At 32.2% G+C, this 11,114-nt stretch overlaps 1 pseudogene; it reads left to right on the plus strand.

The window, feature by feature from the left end:
- The first annotated feature begins 426 nt into the window (after window positions 1-426).
- Window positions 427-3,554, plus strand: LOC131615607 (receptor-like protein 7; annotated as a pseudogene).
- Window positions 3,555-11,114: the final 7,560 nt, after the last annotated feature.

Genomic DNA, 11,114 nt, shown 5'->3' on the forward strand with positions numbered 1-11,114 from the left:
ATTTCCTCCATGCTTTTAATGGAATTGATGACTCCATTAAGATCGCAACCACGTCAATAGAGTGCAAAAATATAATATCTTATATTGTGAAGTATCTTGATTTACCAAAGTCTGCAAAATTACCAACAAATAGAGTGTATAATATATTTATAATATTTGAAAATTACCAACAAATGTTATTATTTTATTGATTTAATCGATCAAGTTTTTAATGAAATTACTCATTGTTTGTGATTGGTACATGCACACGGTTCAAAAGTCGTGGCCCCCCTTTGAAAAAATGCATGTCTTCATATACGGTAATCATTTCTATGAATTAATGTTGTCAAATTATTATGTCACTATACCTTGAACTACACAAATTCTTCTTTGCTTCTTTTCTATCTATATAAACAGATGAGAATCAATTGCTACATCCTAAATCAAATGGGATCCTTACTTTTAGTATTGCCTTATGTTTCCCTTCACTTGTTCTTATTGCTGCTTCTTACACTTTTTACTTGCTACACTTTTTCATTATGCAATCCTCACGACACCTCTGCTTTGTTACAATTCAAGAACTCTTTTTTTGTCAACACTTCATCTAAACCTGAATATGATGATCATCACTATTATCCGTTGTATCGCTGTCCCTCTTTTTCTTTCAAGACAGAGTCTTGGAAAATAAGTAAAGACTGTTGCGAGTGGGATGGTGTCATGTGTGACAACGTTTCAGACTACGTGATTGGTCTGGATCTTAGTTGCAACAATCTAAAAGGTAAATTACATCCCATTCAACTTAGACACCTTCAACAACTCAACTTGGCTTTTAATGATTTTTCTATGTCTTCATTGCAAATTGGTGTTGGTGATCTAGTTAATCTTGCATATCTAAATCTATCGTACTCTAATCTCACCGGTAATATTCCATCCACCATCTCTCATTTGTCAAAATTAGTATCACTTGATCTTAGCAATTACTACGGTCAATCGGAACTCAATCCATTCACATGGAAGAAACTCGTTCATAATGCTACTAATTTGAGGGAGCTTTCTCTAGATTATGTGAATATGAGTTCAATCAGAGAGAGCTCTTTGTCTATGCTAAACAATTTGTCATCCTCTTTGGTTTCTCTTAGCCTAGCATCAACTGAGTTGAAAGGATATTTGTCAACTGACATCCTCTCTCTACCTAATCTTCAAAAACTAGATTTGTCTGATAATGAATATTGTAGTGGTCAACTCCCAAAGTCCAACTGGAGCACTCCTCTTAGGTACTTGGACCTCTCCGAAACTGCTCTCTCAAGTGAAATTCCTTATTCCATAGGTCAGTTGAAGTCTCTTACTCATTTAGACCTTCATTTCTGCAAATTTAATGGAATGGTTCCTCACTCAACTTACATACTTGAACCTTGCTGTCAACAATTTTGAGGGTGAGATCCCATCATTACTTTCAAAACTTACAAATCTTACTTTCTTAGATCTTGGATATAATAAATTTAGCAGCAACATTCCAAATGTTTTTCAAAATTTAATCAAATTAGAATATTTATCACTTTATATTAATAAACTAGTTGGCCCAATTCCTAGTGAAATCACAAAATATTCAAAATTGAGCATTTTGTATTTAGGACATAACATGTTAAATGGAACAATTCCACATTGGTGTTATTATTTGCCTTCTTTGTCAAGGTTGCACCTCGGTGACAACCACCTCACAGGATTCATTAGTAACTTCTCAACTCATTCTTTAGAATATGTGTTTCTCTCTAATAACAACTTACATGGTCATTTTCCAAATTCAATATTTGAACTACAAAATCTTACTTACTTACATTTGTCATCAACAAATTTGAGTGGTGTTGTGCATTTTCACCAATTTTCAACATTTAAAAATCTATTTTCCCTAGATCTTTCGCACAATAATGCTCTTTCTATCAACATTGATAACAAAGCTAAAATCCTCACACCTAACCTTCAATACTTAAATTTATCATCAACTAACATCACTAGTTTTCCTAAATTCCTAGCACCCCTACCAAATTTAAGATTATTAGATCTCTCTAATAACAACATTCATGGGAAAATTCCCAAATGGTTTCAAAGTCAGCTCTTAAGCTCATCATGGAAGAACATTGAACACATTGATCTTAGTTTCAACAAGTTGCAAGGAGATCTTCCAATTCCACCATATAACATTCAAATTTTTTTGCTCTCAAATAACAACTTCACTGGAAACATTCCTTCAACTTTCTGCAATGCAAGGTTCTTGGGTGTGCTCAATTTGGCACACAACAAATTAACAGGAACAATCCCAAAATGTCTAGGAACATTTTCTTATCTTCAAGTATTGGATTTACAAATGAACAAACTCTATGGAAGGATTCCTAGAACCTTTTCCGAACAAAATTCTTTTGAGACAATAAAGTTGAATGACAATCAATTGGAAGGACCACTACCACGCTCTTTGGCTCGATGCATAGCCCTTGAAATTTTGGACCTTGGAAACAACAACATAGATGATGCATTTCCAAATTGGCTTGAAACTCTACAAGAGTTACAAGTACTCAGTCTACGATCAAATAAACTTCACGGTACAATCACATGTTCTAGCACTGAGCATTCATTTTCTAAGTTGAGAATTTTTGACATCTCTCATAATAATTTGAGTGGCCCTTTGCCAACATCATGCATCAAGAACTTTCAAGGAATGATGAACGTGAATGACAGTCAAATTGGTCCGCAATACATAGGTAAGGAGAATTACTATATTGACTCTGTGGTGGTTGTAATGAAAGGTTTTTCTATGGAGCTAACGAGAAAATTGACTACTTTCACAACAATTGATTTATCAAATAACAATTTTGCAGGAGAGATTCCTCGTGACATTGGAGAACTAATTTCTCTCAAAGGTCTCAACCTTTCAAACAATGAAATCACAGGTAATATTCCTCAATCTTTGAGTAATTTGAGAAATTTGGAATGGTTAGATCTCTCAAGGAACCAATTGATAGGTGAGATTCCGGTGGATTTAACAAATTTGAATTTCCTCTCTTTCTTAAACCTTTCACAAAACCACCTTGAGGGAATCGTACCTAAAGGCAAACAGTTTGATACATTTGACAATAATTCCTATGATGGAAATGCAATGTTATGTGGATTCCCGTTGTCTAAATCATGCAAAAATGATGCACCACATTCAACTTCCGAAGATGAAGAGGAATCAGGTTTTGGATGGAAAGCGGTAGTAACAGGATATGCGTGTGGGGCAATATTTGGGCTGCTCTTTGGATATAATGTCTTCTTCATTGGAAAACCTGTACCGCTTGTAAGATTCTTTGAACGTATGTTTAACATAAGATTGAAGAGAACACACAACATAGCCGGTGCAAATCGAAGAAGAGTGAATTAATTTGATGTCGGTGTTTTCAAATATTAAGATATTATTGCTTGAAGTTTGAACTTTTTCTGTTTGTGTAATGTAGCCTTATCTCTTTTGATATCCTTAGTTTGTAAATAAATGTTGCTTGATATTTGAATATCTTAGGTATTAAATAAATTGTTTTGATTCTTAATTATTAATGGTTCATTTTACTTTTATCTAAAGTTTACTCATCTTATACAACTAAGTTATGTGCCAACTGGATGGGTTTACTTAGACATATATACTTTGAAGGATTGGATAGTAAATGAACAGAAGAAAATGTGCTTGACCAAATTTTTTTTCTTTGGTTTTTATGTAAGTAAGATTTGTTTTAAAGCAATCAATAACTATAAAATATAATCACATTTTAAAAATTGTAGGAGAATCCTTTAGTATCAGACCATTTTTTCCTTTTATTTTGAGAAAAATAGCTCCTTCAAACTATAAACTAGTTTACCTACTCCCTTAATTGTTCTCGAATGAAGTTTATAAACTAATCTATTTTTATATTTTCTTTGTTAGCTTTTTATTAGTCTTATTTTGTTATACTGGTTAATTAGGGAGTACATTTACTTGGTTTAATGCTGTTGGAAATTCTATGAGCAGGCTCGATCGATTTCTTATCTCTTAAGGTTTAATTGATAAATGGAGTTAAAAAGGACAATTCGTGGGTAATAGGGAAATTACATATCATTGTCCACTAATGTTCAAAGCCAACCTTTCAAACTAGGGGTCCAAACCCTTTAAGTTCTTTTCAGCTTGGCTTGATCATTCGGATTTCCTAACTATGATTGAAGAGACTTGAAATCATCAAACATTCAAGGCAAGAAAATGTATATCTTCAAAGAGAAGCTTAAGCTTATGAAATCAAGAATGAGAATTTGGAATTTGGAGGTTTTTGGGAAAGTATACTTAGAAGTTGAATATGCAATTAAAAGTCTTAATGTGCTTAATCAAATGGTGCCAAATGGTGATGTATCTCTCAGTGCTGAGATAAGTGAAAAGAGAATTAATTTATCAAACAACAATTTTGAAGGAGAAATTCCACGTGACATTGGAGAATTAATTTCTCTCATAGGTCTCAAACTTTCAAACAATATGAAGGAAATTTGAATTTTCTCTCTTTCTTAAACCTTTCAAAAAACCATCCTGAGGGAGTCACACCTACATGTCAACAGTTTGATACATTAGGAAATGATTCATATGAAGGAAATACAATGTTATGTGAATTACCTTTGTCTAAATCGTGCATAATTGATGAAGATCAATCACCACACTCAACTTCTGAAGATGAAGAGGAATCAGGATTTGGATGGAAAGTAGTAGTAACAGGATATGTGAGTGGGGCTGTACTTGGAATGTTGTTGGGATACAATGTCTTCTTCTTTGAAAAGCCCGGAAATCTTATAAGATTCTTTGAATGGATGTTTAATGTAAGACTGAAGAGACCACGCAACAGAGCTGGTAGAATTCGCAGAAGAATGAATTAGTTTGATGCAATTGTTTTCAAATATAAGATATGTATAAATTGTTTGAACAGTTTAAACACCTCTGCTTGAGTATCATTAGGTTATCTTTTTTTAAGTTGTTATATCTACCAATAGAAAACTAGTGATCGATTGTTCAGTTATTTTCATGATTGAAACTTTTTGCTCACCCAAAAACACAAACAATAAAGATGCAAACATAATAAAATACACAAGGACTTTATCCTAGTTTGTTGATAACTAAGCTATATCCACTCGGCCACTCCCCTCGCCAAGGTAATTGAGCATTCTCAATAAGGACTTAATCCACTAAGAAAACTTTGATTACAACTACAAAATCAGAGTTTACAAAACCAAGAATGGGTTTACAACGTTGTTCCAAAAAGATGATACAAACAGTGTGAAATACAAACTTTACACTTTAGAAAAATTATACAACGAAAAGTTCAAAGTGTAAAGATAACAAATTTTCTCTTAAAGATTATTCTTGCCTTTTCTCTATTCTTCCTTCAATTTTTCACACTTGTAAATATTGTCTTTTCAAACTTCCAAGATCTCTTTATATAGATGGTGAAAAAATCCGATGGAGGGTAGGTTTAAATCCTCAAAATACTTGTTATGATTTTTGCTTGTTGCATGTAGTGATGATGAGGATGAAGTTAGTGGCAACAATAATAGTACAAAAGTACAATCCTTTTCCTGAAAATCAAGGTAGCGAAAAGGATATCAGCATATTTATTCAGTATTATGATCGTTAAGGCGTATTATGATTGTTTTAAGGCCAATCTTTCAGCCCCCTAAATCCGACTTTGGTTAAAGATTTGAATTATTTGTGGAAGGTTAAAGTTCCCTCTAATATTATGTTTTTCGATTGACGTTCTATTCATAAAAGAATTGCAACTAAAGATCAGTTGTTTAAGAGGGGAATTTGGTGGATAATAATGACTTACTTTGTGTCATGAGTTTGACGGATGAGGAATCTTTATCACATTTATTTGGTGAATGCGAGGTAACGTCGTGTATTTGGAGGAGGGTGTTTGTTTGGATAGGCCACATTCCGGACTTGTCTTTTGAGGAGTTTGTCAGTTTCTTCTTCTTTTGCGAAAAAGTGAAGAGTTTGTCCAAGATGACCATAGTGGAGGTGATTTGTTTAGTAACGGCTTGGTGTTTATGGTTGAAGCGTAATGCGATTATTTTCAAGAATGAGTTATTTCGTTTCTCTGAGTGTATGTCAGCTATAATTCTTTTTTCTTAGAATTGGCTTTTATCTTTCTACAAATTAGTGGAGATTTGTAATTTTTATACTTGAAATATTCTGCCGCTCGTTTCTTTCGAGTTATAGGAGCTTTCTGTTTTGTTTTTGGGTGGAATATCCCTTATACTCCTTTGTTTAATTCCATTTCCTTTTAAAAAAAATTGAATGGTAAATAGTTGCAATGTAAAAATGTTAAATTGGTTATTTTTGAAAAAACTAGTAGTTTGCCCGTGCGATGCACGGGTAAGTTTGTATAATTTGCTCTTAATAATTTGTTAATCATATTTTTAATATAAAAAAATATCAATTGTAAGAAAATAAGTAAAATATAGATTGAAAAAGGGAAAAGCGTGCGAGTAAGATGAAAAGAATATTACCGTAGTTTTATTATGATATAATGTGATTTTTTTAATGAAATGGAAATAAAATATAAGAGAAAATGAAGATGAAGATATGACCTTAAAATAGTCTCAACCTAACATTCAAAAGTTTAATTCTTATGCTAGCACGAAAAAATATATAGCAGAGGTGGGATAAAAGTGGAACGTTAAAAAAATTATATGATTATTGATTAATTATATATAGTATATATTAGTCCGTGATAAATAATTATATTTTTTAATAATAATGTAATCACGGAAAAAGAAAAACTGAATGGTAAATGAATTATTGAAAAATAATAATAGAAAAAAACATTAGTTAATTTCTGGGACTAATCCTTTGATCCGATATTGTAGTAGATGATTAAATTATCTCAAAAAATTTAACATTGATGTGTGGTTAGGATTTATTTTGAATAAAAAATGTACGATTAAGTTGAAAGAGATCTTTATCATATCATGCAAGTATTCTTCAATATAACATCCATTTTTTTATAAATTTTTTTATAATTCATTTTTTTTAAAAAAATCTATAAAAATTTGTACCTATAAAAAATTATAAGGAAAAATGAATTAGTGGGAAAAAAAGTAAGAGAAAATAATAGGAAAAAAATAGGATAATTACAGTGACTAATCCCTCAAATCGATGAGAATTCTGTTCAAAAAAATGAAAATTGTTTCGTGGTTATGATTGAATTCGAACCTAAGACTTCTGACTAAGGTGAAAGAGATCATTATCATATCATGTAGGTGCTCTTGAATATAACATTCATCTTTTAATCCACCATTTTTCACGATTCATTTTTTTTTTAAAATTGTCTTCAAAATACGTACCTACAAAAAAAAAACATAAGTTAACTTCAGGGTCTAACCCCTTGATTCAATATTGTAGTAGATGATCAAATTTTTTCAAAAAATTTAACATTGATGTGTCGTTAGGATTGATTTTGAATAAAAAATCTACGATGGAGTTAAAAGAGATCTTTATCATCTCATGCAAGTGCTCTTGAATATAACATTCATTTTTTTTATTCTATAAATTTTGTAACTATAAAAATTATAATGTTAAATGAATGAGTGAAAAAAATACTAAGAAATTAATAAGAAAAAAAAACATGAGATAACTACAGTGACTAATCCCTCAGATGGATGATAATTTTATTAGATGACAAAACATTCAAAAAAAAATGAAAAATGTTTCGTTGTTATGACTGAATGCGAACCTAAGACCTCAGACTAAGGTGAAAGAGATCATTATCATCTCAAATTTGCACCTATAAAAAATCTTAAGGTAAAATGAATGAGTGGAAAAACTAAGAGAAAATGTTGTGAATTCAATGCCACGAACAAAGTATAAAATAAGGAATGAATAAAGGACAAGGAAGAAGAGGAGAACACAAATATTGGTTATAACTTCTATTCTTTTACTTTCTCTTAAAACAAGATTACAAGTTTACAATAATAACAAATAACCTCTCTCACCTCAAATTAGGATTTGCAGCTTAGCAATGATGAGAGACTAGTATGCTATTTATAATAAAACCTAACATACTAACTAATGGGATTTTTTCCACAAGGTCCATTACACAAGCCAACTTAATAAACAAGCTAACTTAACAAATTAGGGTTTAAACACTAAAACCTAATTTAACATGCTAACAACCCTAGCATCTTCGACACAAGCATGTGAACAACCTTCGACTTCATGCTTAATCCTGTCGAACCAATAAGCTACCCTTCGGCCATACTAGAGTTCGATCCAATATCTAACAAATCTCCACCTTGGATCTAACTCTACAACATCAAGGGAACAAACTAGCTTTCTTCATGCAGCTTTATCAACTGAATACAGTGGAAAAACTTGCAACTCGGCAATGACTTCTCCGTTGCCGTCAATTTTGCATTCATGGTTGCCCCTCCCTTCAACGCTTTCAAGCAACCCTACTGAACCAGTAGGGCTTTCATCTTCAAGCGCCATAGACCGAAATCATTCACTCCAGTGAACTTTTCAATCTCATACTTTGTTGAAGGCATCTTCTCCATGCTCACCGCACAATTTATTGTGAATTGAATGCCACGAACAAAGTATAAAATAAGGGATGAATAAAGGACAAGGAAGAAGAGGAGAACACAAATATTGGTTATAACTGCTATTCTTTTACTTTCTCTTAAAACAAAATTACAAGTTTACAAGAATAACAAATAACCTCTCTCACCCCAAATTAGGATTTGCAGCTTAGCAATGATGAGAGACTAGTATGCTATTTATAATAAAACCTAACATACTAACTAATGGGCTTTTTTCCACAAGGCCCATTACACAAGCCAACTTAATAAACAAGCTAACTTAACAAATTAGGGTTTAAACACTAAAACCTAATTTAACATGCTAACAACCCTAGCATCTTCGACACAAGCATGTGAACAACCTTCGACTTCATGCTTAATCCTGTCGAACCAAGAATATACCCTTCGGCCATACTAGAGTTCGATCCAATATTTCACAAATCTCCACCTTGGATCTAACTCTACAACATCAAGGGAAAGAACTAGCTTTCTTCATGCAGCTTTATCAACTGAATACAGTGGAAAAACTTACAACTCGGCAATGACTTCTCCGTTGCCGTCAATTTTGCATTCTGGTTGCACCTCCCTTCGACGCTTTCAAGCAACCCTGCTGAACCAGTATGGCTTTCATCTTCAAGCGCCATAGACCGAAATCATTCGCTGCAATGAACTTTTCAATCTCATACTTTGTTGAAGGCATCTTCTCCATGCTCACCGCACCAATTTGTTGTGAATTCAATGCCACGAACTAAGTATAAAATAAGGGATGAATAAAGGACAAGGAAGAATAGGAGAACACAAATATTGGTTATAACTGCTATTCTTTTACTTTCTCTTAAAACAAGATTACAAGTTTACAAGAATAACAAATAACCTCTCTCACCCCAAATTAGGATTTGTAGCTTAGCAATGATGAGAGACTAGTATGCTATTTATAATAAAACCTAACATACTAAATAATGGGCTTTTTTTCACAAGGCCCATTACACAAGCCAACTTAATAAACAAGCTAACTTAACAAATTAGGATTTAAACACTAAAACCTAATTTAACATGCTAACAACCCTAGCATCTTCGACACAAGCATGTGAACAACATTCGACTTCATGCTTAATCCTGTCAAACCAAGAAGCTACCCTTCGTCCATACTAGAGTTCGATCCAATATCTCACAGAAAAAAAAACATGAGATAACTACAATGACTAATCCCTCGTATCAATGAGAATTCTAAAAGATGACAAAACTTTCAAAAAAAATGAACATTATTTTGTGGTTATGACTGAATGCGAACCTAAGACCTCTTAATATGGTGAAAGAGATCATTATCATCTCTTTTAAGTGCTCTTGAATATAACATTCATATTTTAATCCACTATTTTTCACAATTCATCTTGTTTTTTAAATTGTCATCAAAATGTGTGCCTACAAAAATCATAATAAAAAATGAGCAAACAAAAATAAAATAAAAAAACATAAAAGATGTGAACTCAAATAATTAAGATAGTATACAATTTAAAATAATTGCGAATGAGCCAATAACAATAAAATTTAGAATAAAATAAAAGAATGAGCATTTTGGTTCTGCAACGACGAAGGTGTGGGGGAGTGAAGGGAATTGCTCTCATAAATAATCAAAGTAGCGACGTGAAGTAAACCTCGCTAGTTGCCACGTGGTAAACACGTCGCAACAAGCAAACGGTAATATTTAATTAATGTCTCTGCCATAAATGCTGTCACCTAGTCAATTCTTGGGAACGTTATAAATGTTGCGACGTGTTTACAACGTCACAACTTAATTTTTTAAAATTTGAATCTCCCCCCATGTGAACGTTATTGCTTTTTAAATTTTAATTTATACATTTAATGTAGCGACGTGTTACCCACCTCGCAACCTTTTTCCCGTAACCCAACGTCTGACACCTCATTACTTTATGTTTATAAAGTTATTTTAAATTTAAAAACATGTTGCGACGTGGTTGTCACGTCGCTAGAGGCAATAATTACCCACGTGACTTCCACGTCGCTAATATATGTCGCTGGGGAGCACTTTTTTTGTAGTTATAACTTATAAAAAATGAAGGAATTTATCATGGGTTAGGGGAGATGAAAATATTACTATAATTATTTATTTATTATTATAATGAATGAATTGGTTATTTTTGAAAAAACTAGTAGTTTGCCCGTGCGATGCACGGGTAAGTTTGTATAATTTGCTCTTAATAATTTGTTAATCATATTTTTAATATAAAAAAATATCAATTGTAAGAAAATAAGTAAAATATAGATTGAAAAAGGGAAAAGCGTGTGAGTAAGATGAAAAGAATATTACCGTAGTTTTATTATGATATAATGTGATTTTTTTAATGAAATGGAAATAAAATATAAGAGAAAATGAAGATGAAGATATGACCTTAAAATAGTCTCAACCTAACATTCAAAAGTTTAATTCTTATGCTAGCACGAAAAAATATATAGCAGAGGTGGGATAAAAGTGGAACGTTAAAAAAATTATATGATTATTG

This window comes from Vicia villosa, linkage group LG7 (genome assembly GCF_029867415.1).
Source record: "Vicia villosa cultivar HV-30 ecotype Madison, WI linkage group LG7, Vvil1.0, whole genome shotgun sequence".
In the NCBI taxonomy this organism is placed as follows: Eukaryota; Viridiplantae; Streptophyta; class Magnoliopsida; order Fabales; family Fabaceae; genus Vicia; species Vicia villosa.